Genomic DNA, 22,562 nt, shown 5'->3' on the forward strand with positions numbered 1-22,562 from the left:
CTTTGCCGACAACATTGTCTCTCCGGGCGCCTTACAGGATTAGAGGAAAACACATATGGATGTGCTCTGAGCGCAGTGAGACAATCAGTTTTCCTTTTCGCTGTGATTCAGAAACCAAGCAGTCTCTCGTGTTCGGACTTGTTGTGAATTGGCAGCACTGGGGGAAACTCTTGTCCTACCATGGGGCAGTATCTGGGTCAGTATAGAATAGTACCACCTCAGTACCGGTAATAGAAGTGGGGCACATGTTTTCAGTGACTATTGGAACAGCCAACGTCTGGTTGCTCCAGAGGTAACAACATTGACTTTGGTATTGGGGCGGGCATTACATTTTCAGAAAATCTGCATTTAACAAATGTCTAGACATTGTTCAGATCCACACCTTTTCTTGAAAGAATGTCAATAATTTGCGGGCATTCAAAATGCTTTGCTTGGTTCATCATTCGCTGGGGTACCGTCATTGCTTTGGGATTTGACTTTGAACCAGATATTTAACAATTGAAATTGATGTTTTAGTCAGACCAGGATGTCATGTGAGGCCTGTTATTTAACATAGTATTTTGTATGCTCTAGTCGGCCAGTGTTGCTGTGTGTGGTTTATAGCTTGATTTATGTGACATGTATTTTCTTTGCATAATGGAACTTTTGTCTCCACATCTCCAACAATGTTAAAGGACTTTGTAGCTCTAGGACATTGTACTCAGCTCTAGGACATTGTACTCGATTAGAGTACATTTCTCTTGTTTGCCCTGCCTTAAATGCTCTATTTACCTGTACTTGTGTGGGTTGAGGCCTCTGTGTGTTGTATGTCTTGTGTTGTAAACCCTGTCCGCTGGCTTAGAGAACAATGGGCCTGGGTTTGTGGTGGCCCGACCTTTGCTTTTACGTGTGTTTGCAGTACAGTGTACACTATGGGGCTTGACCTTTCTGTTTGTTGGTGGTGCAGTGTCCGCTATCGGAGCTCGACTTGACCATGGGCCATCCAGGGTGTTGGACAGCTGGGGATGTTGTAGAGGGGTCTAGGACCTGTGCCATTGTTTTGTGGGTGTTGGACTCCCAGCAGTTACTGTGAGGGTTACCTGTGTTCCTCTGATACGATGGTTGGGGTGCCGAATACCCTTTTGGGGGTAGTCTATGGTATCTTTGGTGTTTATGGGTTCCTGTTGCCCTGTTTTTTTTAGATGTGGTGTTGGTGTCTTGGTTTTGTTTGAAGGTTACCGTTGTTGGTGAAGTGGTTGTGTTTGCAGTGCACTGTGTCTAATTTGGTGGTGTGATGAGGAGAGGGTTTCTTGTTAGTGAATTGTGGTCAGGTGTGACCGATGGTGTTAGGGCTGGTTTCCTTGTTGGTGTGTCTGCCTGCAAGGCCAGCATGCTTGGACCGAGATTGTCTCGGGTTGGTTGCCTGTTGTTTTCTGCTTGTTCTGAGGGGTGTTGGTTGCTGAGAGCACAGCTACTTGTTCATAGGGTGGAATGGTCTGTAAGGTTATGGGAGATTTTGGCTTTGTGTTGGTGGGGTTCTGAAGTGTGAGTTCTTGTATTGACTTTAGGTTGATATTTTTGGATGGTTCGGCAGTTCTCTGTTCTGCACCCTTTAGTCCTGTGTTTTGTGAATGAGCGAGGTGTGTTAAATCTTAGTCTCCCTTGCTTTCCCCTTTGCATGAATGCCTCTGAGCGCCTGTGTGCTTCTTGGAATGCTTCTCATTGGAATGCTGTGTTGTGAATGCCCTGGAGATTCTGCGTATGACAGGTGGAGTGAACCTGTCTAGAGTGAGGGGGCTGGTGGAGGTTTCTCCGATGGAAGTGCCTACTTGTGTGTCCCTACTAAGCTCTTACCTGTATATATGATACCTGAACATAAGTAAAGAGACTAACCCTACCTGAGACTCTTGGCTCATCATTTCCCTGTTACCACCTTTTAACAATTAACTTAAATGTTATTGACATCTTCTGGAGATGTTGTTTCTTGCTTCCGTACTTTAGTTTTTTTTGTATGTGCCTCTGGTTTGTATGCATGGTTGGTCTTCATATGTATTGTTTGTACTAACACAAATGTGTAGTAAGTCTTGAATTGTTTGCTATTTATTCCACGGTTAACGTTACTGAAAAATCTCATAAGGTAGTATTAATTATTCTAGTGTCCAACATTACCAGATTAAAGATATTGTGCTTCTGTGTTGAATGGTGCAGCCATTGCCCATGTCTATGTATGCTTAGGTTCCTGTATTAACAACAACACTCCAATATAATGTTTTGGTTAGATGAGTACACTCTTTAATACATTAAGTAGTTGAAGATAAGTCTTCCGATCACCACTGATATCTTGCTACCAAGATTATAAAAACAGCCCCTTGCAGGGACTTTTCATCAAACTGAATTTCATATGTGATGTCATCAATGACATTTGTGATGTCACCTTTGATGTCCTGGGTGTTAGTCTTAGCAGTGCACGGTAGTGACGCGAGATATGGTTGCTTAGCTTACCATAACTGGCGCAGTTCAAGGGTTGTTCAATTTTACTTGTACCATAAGGTTCCTTTTTCCAAAGTTTGCCACTGAATTTCATAGGTTTTGATTTTGTGCTTCAACACATTTGAAATGGATACCATGTTGGATTTGTGGACTGCACCCGTTGTCAGCAGACATGGCGGTAAAAACATATTAAAAAAGCAAAATTACATTTCTCAATCTAACAATCTCTTGGGAGGTGAGGGGAGATGGGGATGGGATTGGATATGTCCATAAAAAACAAAAATAAGGTGTTTTTCTTCTTCAAAGTCAGCAAACATCTCAGATGTTCAGGGAAATTGCTGAGATGTTTGCAAACTTGAAACGGTTCAAGGACATCCATGCATATTTCTGCATTATAGGGTTGGTGAAGAGGAGATTTTGGATGGTTTATACATTTGGCACCATTCAATGAAACTAGATCCGCTAGTTAGAATGGACAAAGGAGAAATATAAGAACATTATAGCCACAAAAGCACTTTACATCATAGTGTTGATGATTTTTGCAAATCTTTTAGAATATTGTTTATACTTGTGATCAATGCAAACAAGATAAGTTCCTAATGGAGGAACTCCCGTCCCCTGCACACTTTCACAAGCTCATGAAATGAGAAACACTGTTAATGTACATTTTGTACACACTGTAAGTATGCAGAGAGCTTACAACGCTTTTTTCAATTATATAGAAAACACATAATCATTTTGTGGTATTCAATGATGAACATCAACACTTAACGTAAAGATATTTCTTCATATGTACTTTTATTTTTCAAAAGTTCATAAGTGGCCCAAGGCCTTTCGAGAAAAACATCTCTTGTTCAGGGGCATATTCAATATGTTATCACATCTAGAGGAAAAAATTCTGAAAAACATATAATTACTAATGTAGCAAAGTATTTCTTAATCAAGCATAATTCATTATACACAACACCAATGTGTTATTATAAAGGGAAATGTCAATTTATGTACATATATTCAACTCATAAGTACATTTCCATTCTTGAAAATAAAGTTTTCACTAAGTATTCAACTTGATAGATGTGTTGCCTATTTCAATATTGAATCCCACAACATGCTGTCAAAGATAAATAAGGTACTCTAATTAAAAACAAGGGGGTTGGTTATCCAGTACTGGATGTAAAAGTTTTCAATCTACTTTTTACAAATATATGACTGTGTCTCATCAGAGGCTGGTTAGTACATTCTGATTATTCATGATAGGGGCATTCATAAAGTGCCCTCATCAAGGTTTGATGGTCGATATACCCTCATCATTGTGTGTTCTTAGCTCTTGGAGGTACAGTATAATGCATATAAACGAGTTCAAAGTCTAAAGCATCTATCACCATGGTCTAAAGCATATATAATAGTCTTAAGCATTTTCCACAATCCCTGTTGGAATCTAGCTGAACCCAGGTAGGTAGTAGTCTGTGTATAGGGGAGACTCTACTTCAGCTAAGTTTGTTCAATGGAATAATAGCCATAACATGGTTTATAGAGTTAAGTTCTTACCCTTAAGGTTGGTCAAGAAATGGCCAAAGTGAAGGTAAATGGTCACTGGCCCAAAAAGGATTTCAAGGAAGATCACGAGGAAAGATGTGTCTGAGCGTTAGCACAAGTGCCGTGTTCTAAGGAGAGAAAAAAAAGGGTGTGAGAGAAAAGGGAGGTAAGTATGCGAATGTAGTCATAAATAGGTTTGGCTCCAGGGGCAGAAGTAGGTGCAAGCTTACCTACGGATCGAGTTTCTTGAGAGAAGGAATTCATCACATGCAGGTTCCCGTGATCGTAACGGGAACTAAGATGGCCGTTAAAATAGCGGCACATGTTGGTGACGTCACCACGTTGTGGCGTGATGTGACATCACTCTTGTAAACATTGAATTTTGTTTGTGCGTAAAAGCACAAAAAAAGTTGTGTTGCTCATAGTTATATTAATCATGGAGGTGTGTGTTAGCACAACTCAGATGTGCTGCTCATGCTATTAGTAATGATGGCGATGTGTGAGGTCCAGGAATACTGAACAGGAAGAGTGGATGTCATAGGATGTAAGGTCCGCGGGTGCGGAAAAACATTTTTTTGCCAAAAGTAATGACATGGGGACTCAATTGTGAATATAAAGGAGGTTGTAGCTCCTGAAGAACCAGATATAAATAAATTAATTAGCCCAGAGCCTGCATGGAGATAGTACCTCATATTCAAATGGGACTGCTGACTAATATCCGTAGAGCGGATTTAGAAAAAAAGAGCTCTAGTATTTGAAAGGCAAATAATACCCACATAATAAACTCTGACTGTTATGGGTCTGGGAACTAGTGCTATAGGTGGTAAACTTGTCGTATGGTGAAAATAAGAAATAAAGAAACTAGAAAAGTATGGTTTGACTAAAAGGAGGTATTAATCAAGATGTTGAAAATTGGTACAGCCCTTAGTATGGGATTCTGTTAGATGTGCAGGTCTGGGTGATGGCTTGGTACAGGGTTTTCAAAAGTATCTTGCTGACTTTGGTTTCCATCACGTTTCCCTGTAGGAGACTTACCTTCTGTTGAGGTGTAGACCTCTTGTACATATTGAAACATACAGTTCATGGTTAGAAAACTTGTCAAAATGATCACCGGTGTTACTTATGTTCTGTCTCAAAGATTAGAGACTTATAGTCTAGATGGTGCTAGTCACAATAAATCCAGTAGTGATATTTGGATCTGACTTGTGCATAGGTAGTCTAAGAAACCTTGCACGGTTAGAACATACTCGTTTGCAAGTTCGTTTTATGTGTATGTTACATTAGTGAATCAGTGGTGGAGTCTCTATAAGAATGGACCCAAGTAAAAGTCTTCATTTAGGCCCAATGGGGTCATTGCGTCCAATTTGTGAATCCAATATAGTTCTCTTTGTGCCAATCTTTTGGCCAAGTCTCCTCCTCTAGGGGCTGCTCGAATCACCTCCAGCACAACCACTCGTAATTGGGATATGTTGTGTCCATTTTCTTTGAAGTGTCTGGCTACTGGGGATTTAATGTTACCCGTTCGTATGTTGGATTTATGTTCTGTCCATCTTTCTCAGGCTTTGCGTATAGTCTACCCACATAGTACTTTCCACATGGACACTCAAGTCCATAGACACCATTCTTTGCTTTCACAGGTTGCAAAGTCTTTTAACATTATTTTCTTGCCGCTGTTGGGGTGTCTTATATGGTCACCTTTGATGAGGTTTGAGCAGTGTTGACAATTGAGGCAAGCATGTGTTCCTGTCTTTTGTTTTCTCAGTGTGGTTTGTGTAGCTTTTTTCGTTCTTTCTGCCCTGATCAGGCTATCTTTAAAGTTTTTGCCCCTCTTATAAGCCAACATTGGCGGTTCAGGTCTGTTTAGATTAGGATCCGATTTTATGAGGTCCCAGTTTTTGTTGATTATTCTTTTCACTTGGTAGCTTTGGCTTGAATATTTCAGGGTGTGGATTAGTCTTGTGGTGTCTTCCTTGGGTTGTTCCTGCAGTAGATCCTCTCTGGTTGCTGTACTTGTGCGTAATAGTGCTTTGTTGATAATTTCTTCTGGAAACCCTCTTCTCTTAAATCTTTTTTTCATGATTTCCTGTTCTGACTGTAGTGTCGTGGGGTCAGATGTGATCTTTTTCAAACAGAGAAATTGACTGAATGGCAGATTATCTTTAAGATGGAGTGGATGAAAACTACCGAAGTGTAAGACACTATTCACATCTGTGGGTTTTCTGTAGATATTCGTGTAGAATTCTGTATTTTTTCTTTCAACTTGTACATCCAAATAGTGGACTCCAGGTTTTCCAATCTCAAGTGTAAAAGTAATGCCTTCCTGGCAGTTATTAAGATATGTTAGGAATTCTTGTAGTTCTTCAATCGTACCTTGCCAGATGCCAAAAATATCATCAATAAACCGTTTCCAAAATTTAATTGTACTTTTCCAGGGTTCTTTATGCAGTATATGATGATGTTCAAAGTGAAACAATCCATGTCTATCTAGTGTCATTTTGTTAAAGAATTGAAAACGATATTTTAATTTTTTAGGAATATGTTCTGACTTTTAGATTTTTGAAACATGTGTGCTCTCCAAACTGCAAGACTCTCCACAACAGCCTGACCCATTGTTTTGGTTTGGTTTATGTCATCAGTGATGCCTGGCCAGCCCTGCTAAGCGTTTTTTTCAGCCAAATACACGCATGCATCATAATTGTGTCCCGGGACCTCCAACGCTCTGAACTTCGGTCTTCTGAGGGCGCTCCCACTAACAGCGCATAGAGACTATAACAATGGTAACATTGCTGTTCTACAAATTACAAGTACAATACGATACAGCAATGTATCTTAAAGTGAAATATACAAATCTAGTTCAATTGAACTCCCCCTCAGGAGAAAGTGCACAAGACAAAATAGCATTGGACCTTTAAAAAAAGTTATGAACACCAGAATAATAACCTGAGAGAAGAAATGTTCCACTAAATATGATGGCAAAGTTAAAAGGTATATTGTGTGGATGGTGAGTGGGCACAGCTAGGATTGTTAATCTTCAATTCAATTTCGAATATGGCAAACGAATCCTGCTATTGCGTAGCGAACACAATTTGGGCCTGATTCATAGAAGAGTTTTATAATAGTGCCATCCCATTGGAAAATGCTTTGTGAATCAGGCCCTTTGTGTCTGTCCAGTAAACACTAAAACTCATGACTCCCTGCATCTTTACTCAGCTATGGCGAAATACAGTGGACACATACTTTGGTGCAGATTGTGTAACGTTGAACCAGTGTTAAAAACGTAACACATGTACTTAGCACCAGTTTTGCTGTTTGTGCGATGTGGAATGAAGCAGACAGGGTTTACACCAATGCGTTTTGCATAAATATGTATGTGCACTAGTCTGACTTATGTGATGTGTGGCAAGCATAGATAAACATGTTGCCTCCAAGAAAGTGCAATCATTCACGGTGGAAAATTAGAACACCATCTTATATTTGCTCCTTATTGCATAAAACCAAAAATGTAAAAGCTCTTTGGGTACTCAGATTCGTGTCTTTGTTCAAAATGATTTGCAATTGTGCCATCATTATTTAAAGTTGTTGCAAACCCTATTTGCTAAAGTCCCTAACCAGCTGGAAAAACAAAATGGGCAAAATATTTCACTTAAGTGAAACATGTGTATGTAATATGGATTATGGAAAATCCTGTTTGCACAATTTCGTATTTCACAAGAAGCAACACCGGTGCATTTTCTCGATTTTTAGCACTGTTGAAAATGCATTCTGGCCTAGTGTTTTGAACAAGGTTGTATCAGTGAGTTATTAGGATGGAAGTAATGGTACATCTGGCGGTATTTCCTGCATACTGTTGGATTTACCATCTGCCAGTTCAGGGTTGTGTGGACTCCTGCCGGTAATGTTCCTTGGGAATAGCTCCAATGGTATTCCAGGCATACTTTCAGGTGAAAGTCTGCATATTTGTACCAGCTCAATAAAAGTGATGGTAACATTCCAAAGTGGCAGCAACGCTTTTTTATTTTTGGGAATGTCACTGCCCCACTCATCACCTTAGTCATGTAATTGAGACCCTTTTCTGCACTAGAAATACTATACAATAGTAGTTTGTTCACTACTGCTGTACATTACCCATTTCAACCTTCACAAGAAGTGCTATTTCTTTAATAGCTTGGTATGCATCCAGACATACCGCCTCAACCAGGTAAACCAGGGTAAAACACTGAATTTGGCAGATTGTGTGGTGTGATGTGATGTACCAACGGCGGAGGTGATAACTGCTGACCGTAGTTTTGCACCCAAAAATCTGCTCCATAAAAATGACTGTCACAGCCTTACTAACATGCTCCTATACGGAGTCGCTGCTTGTTTCTTTCACTGTGGAAGAGCTTAACTTTATGAAACGCTTTGCTGTTTGTACTGTCAGTCAATAATTGTACTGTTTAATGGGTAAGGTGTCGCGTGGCCTATACCTATACTTTGACTAATTTAATTTTCTCGACTAAAATACAAAATTAACTTCTCTGTTGACTCAAATAACCATCTCCATGTTTAATGTTTAAGTCAAAGTTATCTTATTGGTGAATCGGCCTTCTTGTTTTTCTTACTTTTGACAGGGTAGAACTTGTGCCGTAACTTGAAGAATGCATAACTGAACACCAGTGTCCTCTTGAGCGATTTATTGTCTCTGTTGATTCTTCTCAAACTCTACGCTGCCGTTGTGTATAGTATTGTTTGACAAAATCTACGGCGCGTGCCATATTTAGCAGAAGCACATATAGCTGCCTATTCGACAGAAGAAACGAATGGTGCTAATACGTCATGTTCAGCAAGTGGGTTCATGTTGTTGTACGTTGCCAAATATCATGTTGCATTATGTGTTGGTGTCCATGTTGTAATTCATGAAAGTGCACACCTCTGCACAGATCTTTGTAGGCTTGGGATCCAGGGAAGCAAATCTTTATTAAAAAAAAATCCAAATAGGGCTCCAGACAGTCATAGACGAATACATATAGGGATTGGGGGACTTTCTGACATCGCAATGCAGGCAGAGCAAATTACGCCGCAAGTGATCTGTCTGCAATGTGCACATTTTCCAAGTTGAAACGAAGGGCAGCCTGGCCTATAGGGAACAGTCTCTCCATGTTTTCCAAGGAACAAGGCAGTGGTTGATAAAGAGATTGCCTGTAAGGCAGGGGCTTCTGAAAGGCCTGTGTGACTGGGCTGACGAGCCGAACTCCATGCATGCCAGCATGTGATTAACTCTGCCTATCGCTACCAGCCTTCCATTGGCATCAGCTTAACTAGAAATTCTTCTCTGCGCGCTTGCGGAAATGTGGCCGTATCAGCCATCTATTGTCGTTTTTAGGCATATGCCCGAGCTGTTATGCAGTTATTTACGAGGAATAGTTACTATGCCCCATAAATCCTAGTGTGCCAGGTTTCAGCTTCGCTCGGGCGTATAACTATGGGTCCCGGGGCATTACCTGAGTCGCTAATGCCCCCGTCGCTCGTATTATTATTATTATTATTATTATTATTATTTAATTGTACTTAATGCGCACAGACCTAGTTTCAAGAAGCAACAGTGCGCTTTACAGAGGTGTACAACAGTACAGATGCATAACAGAGCCCTTGTCCGAGGTCACAACAGAATAGATATACAGTGGGGGAAGGATACCGTGTTCCCTTAGCAAAAGGTTAGGTGGGGCCTTCCATCGGGCAACTCTGGTTCTGCTTATGTGAGGATAGCGAATGGCCATGCACATAGTTACTCCCAATGTTTCTATTATACAGTTGAGTTGAGTATTTCTGACTTAACAAGTCACCCAGCATTCAAAGGTTGGATTTTCTTTCTCGCAATATTGTTTTAGGTCCTCATCCAAATCTCACAGCACTTTGCTAATAGTCAATGGGCTTGCGCTCCTACAAATCCTAAATCGGCTCCTAACAATGACAAGTAGGATAAAATCATTGGAACCATCTAACCGTGTGCTCCTTCATCCGCACCACCCCTACTCTTGACTCAATTTGCCCTGCCAACCACTGAGAGTGGAATATGACATTTGTATTTTAAAAATGTCTCACTCCATTTAAGGAACACATCTCATAATTGCTCTTTAGGAAGTTTTATTTTTTCATTTCATACATCTAGCCCTAAAGATGCCATTTAATATGTATAAAATAAATAAAGGTTATCAATCCTTGATTTCTAATCCGATGTAATTGCTTCTGTTATGTTCAGATTTCATTTAGACTCAGTAGGCTGCTTGGTTTGGATTGGAAGTGACTACAATTAGATCATCAGCATTTAAAAGTAACTGCTTCCCCCCAGACGAACGGTGAGGCCGCTGGGCCATCAGGATTTAAGACACAAAACGTTCTATATATGTATTGCAAAAATAAAGGAAACACAGGGCACCCCTACTGTGTGCCTCTAGAGATGTTTACCTTCTCACCATGTTCACTGCTGATGGTGATTCTGGCAGTTGAGTGGCTATTTAGGTTTCGGATGCTTCAAACAAAGACCTGCCCTATGCTTACATCTTCCATGACTTCCAAAAGATATCTCGAGTTAACTAGATAGAATATTTTCAATGCATCAGCTGCTAGGATTCTCATCCTTTTTCGATTTCTAATCCTGCATTTATAATAGCAAATGTTTCTATGAAAATTCATGCCATAGCTCTTCCTGGTGTACATTGCTGCTGTTTAGTATATATTGTTTTATTAACATCTGAGTCTAGTCTGTTTGAAAGTATTGACCTTCTAAAATGAGGGAGGGCCTTTTGAAGAACCTGTCAGGCTGCATGGTAAGGCAGCCACCTGGCCACCTTGACAGGGAAGTGGATTCCCTGCAGGCACTGGTTTGGTATTTTGGGAGGCTGTCCATGTCCTGGCAGATACTTGGCTGTACTGTTTCCTTAAAGGTTATGTAATGATGCAGACAAACACCAGCCCTTAAAATTCCTGCAAGTCCTAAATCCCCTCTAAGTGGTTCAGAGTTTACAGAGATTTACCTTTCAATGCGCCTTCCTTCCTAATTCTGCAATTATCACACTTGGGACAGATAGAGAGCTAATTGTAACTGAGAAACTTCACATTTCTGCTAACTGCATTGTCTGGAGTTGGGCACACCTCCCCCAATCCATCTGCAGAGCAGGTTAACCCTCTTGCAAGGACATCTACATAGAACAGATTTTCTATAGCATCAGCAGATCCAGTCATCTGCCCTCCTTGCCAACCTCCCCCCTCTCCCCACCCCTCCCCCAGTACCTTCCTATCATCTTTCACTTCAGAAAGGACCTGAAGGCCTTCCAGGAAGAATATTTTGCCAATCACTGATCGCTACGCTCAATCCTATTTATCTGCTTCTGACGCTCCCTGCCCCCTGATTCCCCAACCCGCCCCAGCTCCTCTGCTACCCTGTATCGTACCACTCCACCCAGAGATGTGTTCCCTATGTACCTTACTCCCTTGCTTCCCAAATAGGTTTCCATTGTAAATCTCATCCAAATGTACACACATACATAGGAGCCTTTGCAGCATTGAAGCATGCACCTACACACTTTGTGTATTGCTGTGCAACCCCACTGGTGGAATCTGCTGTTATAAAGCCTCATTGCACCTAGAAATGATGATAAACATCTGAGATAAAGCACAGGAGCTTAGTGTGGCAGTGGTCGTCTGCTTGAGGCGGCATTGTGCTCTGCCCTAAAATCATCAGCCACAGTTGCTGGGACCATCTGGTTGTCGATGCAGCACACCATGAATTAATAGAGTTTCCATGAGCAGCTTGTAACCTTAAAGTCCTTCCGGGCCTGGGTAAGGAAAATGACACTTAAATGGTGGAATATCTAGTGCACCACCTGCTAACTGTTCAGTAGTCTACCAATACTCCCTTCTCTTAAATGCATGTGCGGTTCTCATTGCTTTGGCCATGTCTAGCCCCAACAAATCAAATGTGCGCCTACCTGTGACAACTCTGATATTCACCTCGCCCTACTGAACACGCACGTGCCTACTCATCAGTGATTTGGTGTTTCTCGTCCTACACAATTCACTTGGGGTTCTCACTGGTTTGGTGTTCTCCTCTCTCTACAACATGCACATGTGCCTACATTGCTGTTGCATTCTCCCGGCCTACAAAACAGGCATGTGCCTTACACTCCTTTGGAGTTCTCCTCCACCTGCATAATGCATGTGGGTTCTCACAGATTTAGCATTCTCCTCTACCTACAAAACACATGTGTACTTAACATTGTTTGGCATTTTCCAAGCCTACATCACACTCAGCCACTGCTTTGGTGTTCTCCTCTGCCCATAAAATGCATGTGATATTCTCACAGCAATGACCTTGTCCTTCAATTACAAAACATATGTGGGTCCAACACTGCTTTGTCATAAAACAAACCTGTGCCTAACATGCATTTGTCATTCTCTAAAATGCATGTAGGATTATAACTGATTTAGCCCTGTCCTTTGCCCAAAAAACACGTGTGCCTACCTATCACCACTTTCATGTTCTCATTTGCATGCAAAACATGTGTGCTTACCTATGATTGATTTGGCATTCCAATCCACCTATATCTACCAATAAAATGCACAAGGAGATGCTAACTTCTTTTGCTTTGTGACTTGTATTATTTCCAGTATTGGCTACTGGGTGGCACTATAGCATGTGTGGCTTAGCTCAAATGGCTTACGGGATCGTTACAGTTTTGGTGCTTTTACTGGTGGGATGCCACCAAAGTGGAATTAGCCTTCCCGCTGCCTGATATGCTGGTATTTCTCGGACATTACAGGTGGGGAGAATGCCGGTAATTCCTCATTCCATGGAGTCCCATAGGAGGTATTACCAGAATTTTCATCCGTTTTTTGCCAGTGGGGCCTGATTTGCCTCCAGCTCGTGGATGGAGGTAAATCAGGTAATCCCCATCGGCAAACCTGTCGTTTGGCAGGACGGTATACGTGCTGGTAACAGATTTACTGACACTTTTACTGCTCTGCCAAACCTGTAATGACCTTAATCACCTTCTTTCGCCTTTAAAATAGATCTGTGCCTATAAAACTCACATGTGGTTCCCACTGCATTCGCCTTCTTCTTTTCCCACAAAACAAATGTGTGTCTAACACTACTTTGGAGTTCCCCAAAATTCACGTATGATTCTCAATGCTTAGGCATTCCTCTCGGCTATCAGAATAGGTGTGCACCTAACACCTCTTTTCTTTCACTTGTTTGATGTACTCCTCCCCAACCCACAAATCATGTGCCTCATACAACATTCAACAATAATTCCACAACTGGACCTATGTCCTAATAGTGATTTAAATATGCTCTTTCTTGTTTCTATTTTTAAATGTGCATTTGGTTAACAAACAAAACTTTAGCAAATACAAAAAAGAGAGCAATTAATGATGTGTTATTCATATAGCGCCTTAATCCAACACGATTTACAGAGAATATATTTACATACACTATCACACAACCGAAATTGGTACTCATTTATCGACCTCGGAAAGATGAAAGGCTGAGGGGGACTTGCCAGGATTCGAACCTGCGACCCACGCTCAGATCACAGCAGCAAGCGCTCAACCCGCTGAGCTATTTTACCAGCTTAAATTAAGAAAGAATACATAGAAATGAATTAAAACAGAACAACATTATACTCTATCTTACACTACTAACAATCCTAAATGATCCCCTTTCTTCAGAAATTTGCGAGCCACTTGACTCAACTGCCTTTGTATGGAGGATGGATAAAGTAGGACTCAAACACATTTCTTTTCTCATGATTCTAAAGAAACATGAACATTCTGAATCATGGTTCAACTGGTTGAAGCAGATATTCTACTTCTGCTCAAACTGTTTCATCCATGCCTACCCAAAGCGATTGTTTTCTTATGCTATGGTCCTCATTAAAGCTTGCTTTAAGTATGATACCTTAACCTACCTCTTATCAGCCCGTTAGCTAAAATGTTTCCCTCGCCCCTATCCTGCCTCTGTCCCTCAGTTTCCTCTGCCTTCACTGTAGCACATCACCCATCATGGTCACACCCCAAGAACAAATGGCTGCACCGCCTACCTGCACTTAAAAATGTCCAATGCTTATTGTCCTTAATCTATGTATGTCCGTGTATGTATTGTCCCCAGTAACTGTTTCATTTACTCCCCTCCACAACCTGACCAGAATCTCTCTCAATCTCACCCCATTGTAAGAAGCTCACTGCATCCCATCAAATCTGATTTTTTATCTTTTGTACGTTATTTTGTGATAAAAAAGAGCAGTGTTCCCCTTGTATATGTTAAAGGTATTTGTACCATGCACTGTCACCACCGGAGTGGCCCCCAGGCGCTCTGGCAGATCTAGAAAGTAGGGTGGGAAAAAAAGGAGCAGTGGGGGGTAATTAGGGTGTAGTGGGAATAGGATAGTGAGAGTTGTGATGTCCTGTTGGCAGCTTCAGTAGGGTTTGCACCGTTCGCTGAACATAAGTGCAGTTTTCGGGTCGGTGCACATTCCAATGTGCTGTTGTGCTGGGTTATGTGTTGTTAGTCTGTTGTTGCAATGTGGTGAAGTATGCATATAAATACATACACCAATAAATAGCATAAAAACTAAATGGCACTTATACGTGTGAGCCACTATACTCTTTAGACTCATGCTTGTGTTACAAACCTGTACCTAGGATGCTGCTGCACACTTTATACACTGTGGGTAATTCTCCCCAAAATGGAAAATGAATGATGCACAATTTGAATCCTTACCACCAGTGTCCTTTCCATAGGACTCCATTGCATTATTAGCACCCAGATGAAAATCACACCCTGGCAGTAATGGAAGCAAATCTGGCATGTGGCGCGGGAAACAGGTGGACATGTTCAGGCCATCCCGTTCAGAAGTCCTTAGCAGAGAGGTTGAACCAGTATAAAGTGGGCCTGCAATTTGCATGTTCACCAAGAAAGGGGAGAGGAATTGAGCCAGAAATCCGAACATGGCCTGGGCAAACACCAATAGTGTCTACTATCTGCATTGAATGTTAAATGGCACGGATAACAGGAAAGAGAGAATATAGGAAAGAGATAATTGCTTCACGAATGAGGGGATCTATCAAAGTAAAGGATCAGGCTGACTAATTTATCAATACAAAAGAAGCGAAACCATTAGAGATTACGGGTAATGTTAAACTGACTGCCCTGAATTACTCTGGAAACATATTCCTATTCAATTGTAAATTGAGAATAGGAAACGGAAAGAAGGCTAAGATACGGCACAATATCCATAAATGCCATTTTCTGTTTAGAAAAAGATAAGATACACGATTCACATTTTTATCATCTGAAGTACATACACATTATATAAAATATAGAATTCATTTTCAATCAAATTCGAAAAGGAAAAGAAAGGTTGTGCTGTTATGTTCAAAGCGTTTGCTTATCAGCCCCTGCAGACAATATAGCCTGTTGGCATAGCTTCAGATAATGAAAGGAGCTGAACATGCAAGCACACAGGCTGCAATGAAAGAATGCTGCAGAAGCGGCAATTGCCAGTGCGAAAGGAACACTGTGCATGCTTCACTTTGTTGTGCTTGTTTTGGCAAACAGCAAGAACAGAGGCAAACATCTTTGTTTTAAAATCGCATCACAGCTGGAGACATACAAGAAGGCCTCGGCTATCAGAAACAGGGCCTGTTACGGGCCTACCTTCATGTTTGCGCCTTTGAAGCCTGAGAATTTAGAATGCTGAGAATTTAGGTAAATCTCAAAACACAAGCGCTTATCAACTGTTGTAGTTTTTGAATACGTTAATGAACTGCCGGTAGTTAAACATGTATTTATTTGCTGTATTTATTACCTACATGTTGAGACATTTCATCCTAACATTTGTGTGATTGATTTTAAACATGGATTCATTAATTCATTTATAATATCACATGTAGTGCAGCACTGTAAATATCTACTTTAGAAGACATAGGGCCTCACTATAACCCTGGCGGTAGCTGTGCCTGTAGAACAGGCGCCGTCGGGTAATTCCGACATTGCTGGACCTGGTAATTCCTGCGTTGCCCGGTGCCGGTGCCTCTCAGTCCCCATTTCCATTTGAGCCCCATAGGGCTCAATGGGAATGGGGACGTCAGAGGCACCGTTTATAACGGTGCCGGTGCATCCGACATGCTGTGCTCGCGGGTGCCATTCTGCCTGCCAGGTACGACCTGGCGGGCAGAAAGGCACCCGCGAGCACAACTCGTAGTATGGCGGTCTGGGAACTAGGGGACCGGCATGCTTACCGGTACTGTAGTTTCCAGACCACCACGCTTATAATGAGGCCCATAAACCCTTAAACTCTTTAAAGATTTGACAAGTCATCAAAGATGGTATATTAGTACCTGGCACATCTCTGCCATGGGATACACCTAATGTTGATTGGCTCGAGTAGTAACACCACTACTCACTCTCAAAGAAAACTTGCACCACGACTTTATCTGTATTTGCTTGTTGAAGTTGAGTTGTGCCCTCACAGTGCCTGCTGCTTTAGCCTGCATAGAGATTGCAGCTGCCACTTGAGCCAGGAATTGAAGCCAGAACCAGCTTTTCAGATTCCTGTCTTTTGAAATAGATGCATGTGAAACTTCAAAGTCACTCAATTCTACTAGCTATGCCCCTCCTGTAGGATTGCCCACCTCCCTTTCCACAAAGAACAACAGAGACCAGAGATGAAGATAAAAAGTGTAGTCCGCGACAATTCTTCCCAGAAGCAGGACCCAACATGAAGGTGTCCCCTGCTCTGCTTTCTTTCTCCCAGCAAAATTTGATCAGCAGAAGGGATGGTAGGCTGAGCCCCAATTCTCTTTATGCGCCACCTTTCCTATCAAGGGAATTCTAGATCCCCCCAACCCATGAACTCCTGGGAACAAGCACAGAGGGCCTTATTCCGAGATTGGAGGTAGTCAAGGTGCTATTTGCGTCATGACTGCCTTCAATAACGGGTCCAGCACTGGTATGGTTCAATGGGGACTTACCGGTGTAGTCCGACCTTTGCGGGACTGGTAAGTCCCCATTGAAAAAGCCATTCCCCATTCCCATTGAGCCGCCATAGGGCTCAATGGGAATGGGGAAGGCGCTAATGACGGTACCGCAAATTGCAGTACCGTTATTGGCTCTGAATTCCCATAACGGGTCCCGTCAATAACGCCTGGTCAGACCAGGCGTTAAAGGAGGGACCCATTAAGGGAACTCGTAGTAGGGCGGTAAGGGATTACCAGCACCGGTCTCCTTACCGGTGCCGGTATCAATTACCGACCTACTCGTAATGATGCCCTGAGGCATTCTTTCCATTTTGCTGGAGTCTCAACTGGGACTCCCAAGAACAAGGCCTGTTGCTAGGTTTGTAAAAGATATGGGGATATGCTAATGAAGGGACTAGGGGCTAGCTCGCCTTTTGTTTGCAGCCCCTGAGCTTCTATCCGGGGCTAGAACCAAAAGACCTGGGGCTATAGCCCCTGCAGCCCACCCCTAGCAACGCCTCTGGACTCACAGTTCCACATGTACTTCTTGAAATGGGCAACTACCTGCACAAAGTGAAAACTAAGCACGTCCAATCTCGCGCTCACAGATAGGCCTTGCCAAGAAAGTTGTAGGCATGTAAGGGCTCAGGGAGGAGCTTAGCTGGAATGTTGCACCTCGGACTGAAGGAAACATAAGGCGTAAGAATTCCGCCTTAGTAGAAGCATTACCGTAGCAATGCCCCCCAGCGGTCTTTAACCTTTGGCTCCAGATATTTTGGGATATACCTCTCTTCAGCCCTTGCCAGCCTAGTGATTGGAGCTGTAGTAAACAAATCTGGAGAGGCTGTGCACCTTCAGGCCTACTATAACCCAAACATTCAGCTCAAAGTATAGCTACTTGTATATGCCAGTACTGCTCACTACCTCATTTATATTTTCATAAGATATCCTTTCTGCCTCAGCAACCTTAATAGATACGGTAACGTTTATGGAAGTGTTCATTTTCTGTACTGCTAAGGTTTACAGAGTAGAGCACGTATCTAGATAAAATGTATCACATATTTTAACCCACAAAACATAATATGAACGCATTGCATTAAAATGCTTGCACTATTTGCTGGAAAACCAGTGCACGCTGCATACCGTATTGGTGTTCTTTCTTCCAAACAGATTCTGCATTGATTATGAGTAACATCAATTGGAAGATCCCTTGCATTAGAGTATGTAAGATACCAATTATTTAAAGGTTTAACTGTGTATTCAAGTATTAAACGAATTACTATGCCCCCAAATACCATCTACCAGACATCGGAAGAATATTGCAAGTTACATTTGAGTTACATGATCTCATAAAGGAACACTGCCATGGGCATTATTAATTTATTTGATCTCAGATCTTCTTGGTGACTTGCAATAGTCCCATGACATAAGCATACAGCATGGAGTACTTTACACCATACGTACACGTGACATTATCCCCTGCTAACCTCAACTGTGCCAGCAGGATTTGCACCGTCTGGCAGACTCAAGATTTCTCCACAAGCAGCCGAGTAAGGAAGCCCTGTCAAACTGTCCACGCATAATTCCACAGTAAAAACACATACTTTTTCTGCCCTCAAACACCTCCAGCTATATTGCTCAGTGAAGATTTAGACTCTAATTCTCTCAGTACTAATCCGATAAATCCCCAAAGTTGATTTGTAACGTCTTGTATCTGCTAAACCTGGGTAAATTCGTACTCCTTTTACATCTCCCTACCCATGCCTCATGAACTTTCCCTGTTCACAAATAAATAACTCTCAATCAATTATTTTGGCTGCATTAGCATTGACATGGTCACAGCAGGTTACTAGACGCTTTCTGATTACAAGTAGGAGTATTTTGGTATTATGTAGAATAAAACATATAAAGATAATACTAGGCACCTTCTAGTCCCTGCCTGCCACCAAGCTTTCTCTGACACAGAGCCCGTTTTATAGAACTCTAAAACATCAATATATTGTACATTTTAGGGGGCATTTATTTATATACACTATTATGCATTCTGTGTTGGGAAAGTAAAGGCATATTTAAAGAGGCAATGAAGTAATGTAAAAACTGTAAAGAGAGCAAAATACAGAGGATCCAAGGCATATACCCGAGGGTCACATAAAATAAAAGGTGAGTAGAAGAAAAGCAACACTTTTAACTTTATTTAACACTAGCAGAAGTACCCGTTCTCCAAACAAGTTCTGTAGAAAGACATGATAACACTCTTATCAATTGTTGAAAATTAATGATCATTTCAAGATCGTCTTTTGTACGCTTTCCCAGTGGCCGTTTGTATTGGAATACAGTTTGGTTTTTCTGTGCACTTGGAGTTACTCTGTTATTGAGTTATTCACTTTTTTATGGTACATTTGGAGGCACTGCTGTGAATCTCAGTGTCTGGCAGAGGATCAAGGTCTCCTTGCTGCGGATCCCTTAAAAAGCGGAGTCCGCCAGCAGGGAGCGGTTCAAGGGCGCACTTAAAGATGAGGCTGGCAGGAACCCAGTTTCAACAGAAGTCCTGCCCGGTCCCGCAGGTGGCACACTGGATGCAGAGGGTGGAAGAAGGAAGACAGAGGAGACTCAAAGCCGATGGACATCAGGGATCATAGAATGTGAGTATATCAGTGAATGAAAATACCTGCGGGGGGAGGGCATAGTTGTTGATTTCGTTGAAGTTGAAAAAAGAGCATTGAAGAGAGAGAGAGAAAAGAGATACTTCTGACATTAGCTGGGGAAGGCTGTGCGGCAGGGTGTAAAGCCCAGCCTCTCTTTGGGTGGAAGCAAAAGGAGTCACAAGCAGAGATACACTATATAAAGGGAAGACAGCTGTGTAGAATAGATTGTATTCGGCGTTGTTTGTTGTTAATATTGTTTTGGTATATAATAGGATGGTAGAACTGTTTTCGTGTGATGATAGAGTAGCAGTTAGGATTGCTTGGCAGTAACTATGGAGTAGATTGGCCCTCATTCCAAGTATGGTGGTAGTCATGGCGCTATTTGCGCCATGAATGTCTCCCATACCGGTGCCGACTCCAGTTTGGTACAATGAGGACTAACAAGTCCATTCCGACCTTGGTGGGACCGTTAAGTCCCCATTTACCAAACCATTCCCCATTTGAGCCCCCATAGGGCTCAATGGGAATGGGGAGGGCACAAATACCGGGCTGGCGTATGCCAAGCCCATTATTTGCGCCCAGGTCCCTTAACGGGTCCCATCTGTAACACCTGGTCAGACCAGGCGTTAAGGGAGGGACCCGCTAAGGGACCTCGTAGTAGGGCGGTAAGCGATTACCGGCACCGGTTTCCTTACCGGTGCCCGGTATACTTTACCGCCCTACTCGGAATGTGGGCCATTGTATTGATATTGTAAACCATTGAGAAGGAGAGAAACAGTGTGAGTTTGGTGAAATGGCGATCAATAATTTGTGGTAAGTTGAGTTCTATAATCATAATAGTTTTTTTAATGCACATACTACCGAAGAGGTTTCTAAGCGCATACCCAGGATTCAAACCAGTGTTGTTCTGCGTTGACTTGCTTCCAAGATGAGCGCATTGCCACTGAGCTATAGTACCCATGCCAATTATTATAATGGTGGACATCCCCATTGTTCATTTGTGTAAGTCACTTCCCCAATATAAATGAAAGATTCTTGAATACCATGTACGATGGGTTAAAGGCACGGCCGTCAAAATGCATCAGCAGTGGCCACAAAAAAGGATGCACTGAAACATTTGCTGCAACATATGCACTCAAACTTACATGGCACAAACAAGGGAAAGAAATTACAGAGCAGACTAAGCATACTGGACTTGTGAAAGATGTTTGAGGAGGAGGAGCAGAACAAAAAAAAGAGTATAAGTAAAAGAGACTGTGAAGAGCATGTGCAGCCCAAAGTGCCTACTCCTCCTGAACCATGAGTTCCGCTCTCGACCGTGCCATGATTATAACCATTGTAAGCTGCTGCAGGTTATAGTAATCCCAGATATGTGCTCCTAGAAGCAGAAGATGAGGTCAGGAAACAGACACACACAGTGACACTAAAAGCACCTTAGCAGAGCGAATAGAACATATAAACAGCCCAGTTTAGAAGTGCAGCTAAAAGAAGTGAAAGAAGAGTTGAAAAGATTGAAAAGCATAAACGGAACAAAAAGCAACAGTTGTACCAGACAAATGGATAGGAGGACAAATATTATTTAAAATAGACAGACAGAAAACAGACAAGGGGCCTCATTACACGGATGGCTGTAAGGGTTTACCGGTACCGGTATTTTACCAGTACCGGTAAATCCTTACCACCTTACTACAAGGTCCCTTTGCGGGTTGGGGAATTTAAGGCCTGCTTTTTGCAGGTGTTAAAAACCAACCCGCCATGGTTCTAATAGCGCCATGGTTCTCCGCCATCCATGTAATGAGGCCCAATGACAGCATGAAGGCCTTAGAGAGAGTGGAGGAGCAGGAGAGAAGGAGAGAAGAGTACAGAAGAGACGTTAATGCCAGAATTAGTAGAAGACTGAGGACAGCGAAAGAAAAGAAAACATGAGGGCAGGTTGCAGGTAGCAGGTAGCGTTTGCCAAAACATAATATTGAAAGAGGAGTGAATGTGAGTGGAGGCATCAGCAACAAGGTATTAGAAGAAGTGGAGCAAAAGGACGAAGAGTGGGAAGATGAAGAGGATGAAGAGGAAGAAGAGGCAGCACAAGTCTTCCAAACAGGCGCGCTTCAAAGAATAGAGTATCCATTAATACATTTGCGGGATGGTGGGCTATTAGAGAACAGGTCCCATTGCTTACAGAACTTCTCCCAATAAAATCAGGAAAGAAAACGGCATATGTAACTGGATTAATGAATTTGCCAGTTTTCTGATTGAGTCGCATGATGATAGCACTAAAAGGGTCAAAGAGCGAGGAGGCACCCTTGTGCAAGAGAGTGGTAACACCGTTACCATTGCTGCAGAAAAGGAGGGGATGGTTCATTTTGTGCCGTGACCACAAACAGATAAAAATAATTAAATGGCTACCTTACCATTATTGACAGCGGGGGCAGGAAAGTGGATTTTATGAGTTGGAGAAAAAGACATCAGGAATGACATTAGCGGTTGGAGATGTGAAGGGTTTACCTGCTTCAACATTGGGAGATCAGATGATGTATGGAAAAGGGCAGGCTATCTGATGTGACAGTGCTAAAGTAATGCACATGATGGTTCACTGTTTAACAAATTGCAGAGCAGACATTTAGAGGGCATTGAGGGTGCAATGCCGAGATACGTCGGACATGAGTTCAAATATGACATGCAAAATGAGGAAAGATTAGGATGCAGTGGCATATATACAAAAAACACAAGAGAGGTGGTGTTTAGAAACCAGGGCAGATTGGGACAAACATATACCTATGTTTTAATCACATTTTATGTCAGGGTCTTTCCACTAAGTGACGAAATAGCTAAAGAAAATTGTGGGGAAGAGGATACTAGTTAGGAGGTGGATCTGGAGGAGGTTTTGGTGGGATGGGACCACGATTTGGAGGTTTTGGA

This window comes from Ambystoma mexicanum, chromosome 6p, assembly GCF_040938575.1.
Source record: "Ambystoma mexicanum isolate Mex_15411 chromosome 6p, UKY_AmexF1_1, whole genome shotgun sequence".
Classification (NCBI taxonomy): domain Eukaryota; kingdom Metazoa; phylum Chordata; class Amphibia; order Caudata; family Ambystomatidae; genus Ambystoma; species Ambystoma mexicanum.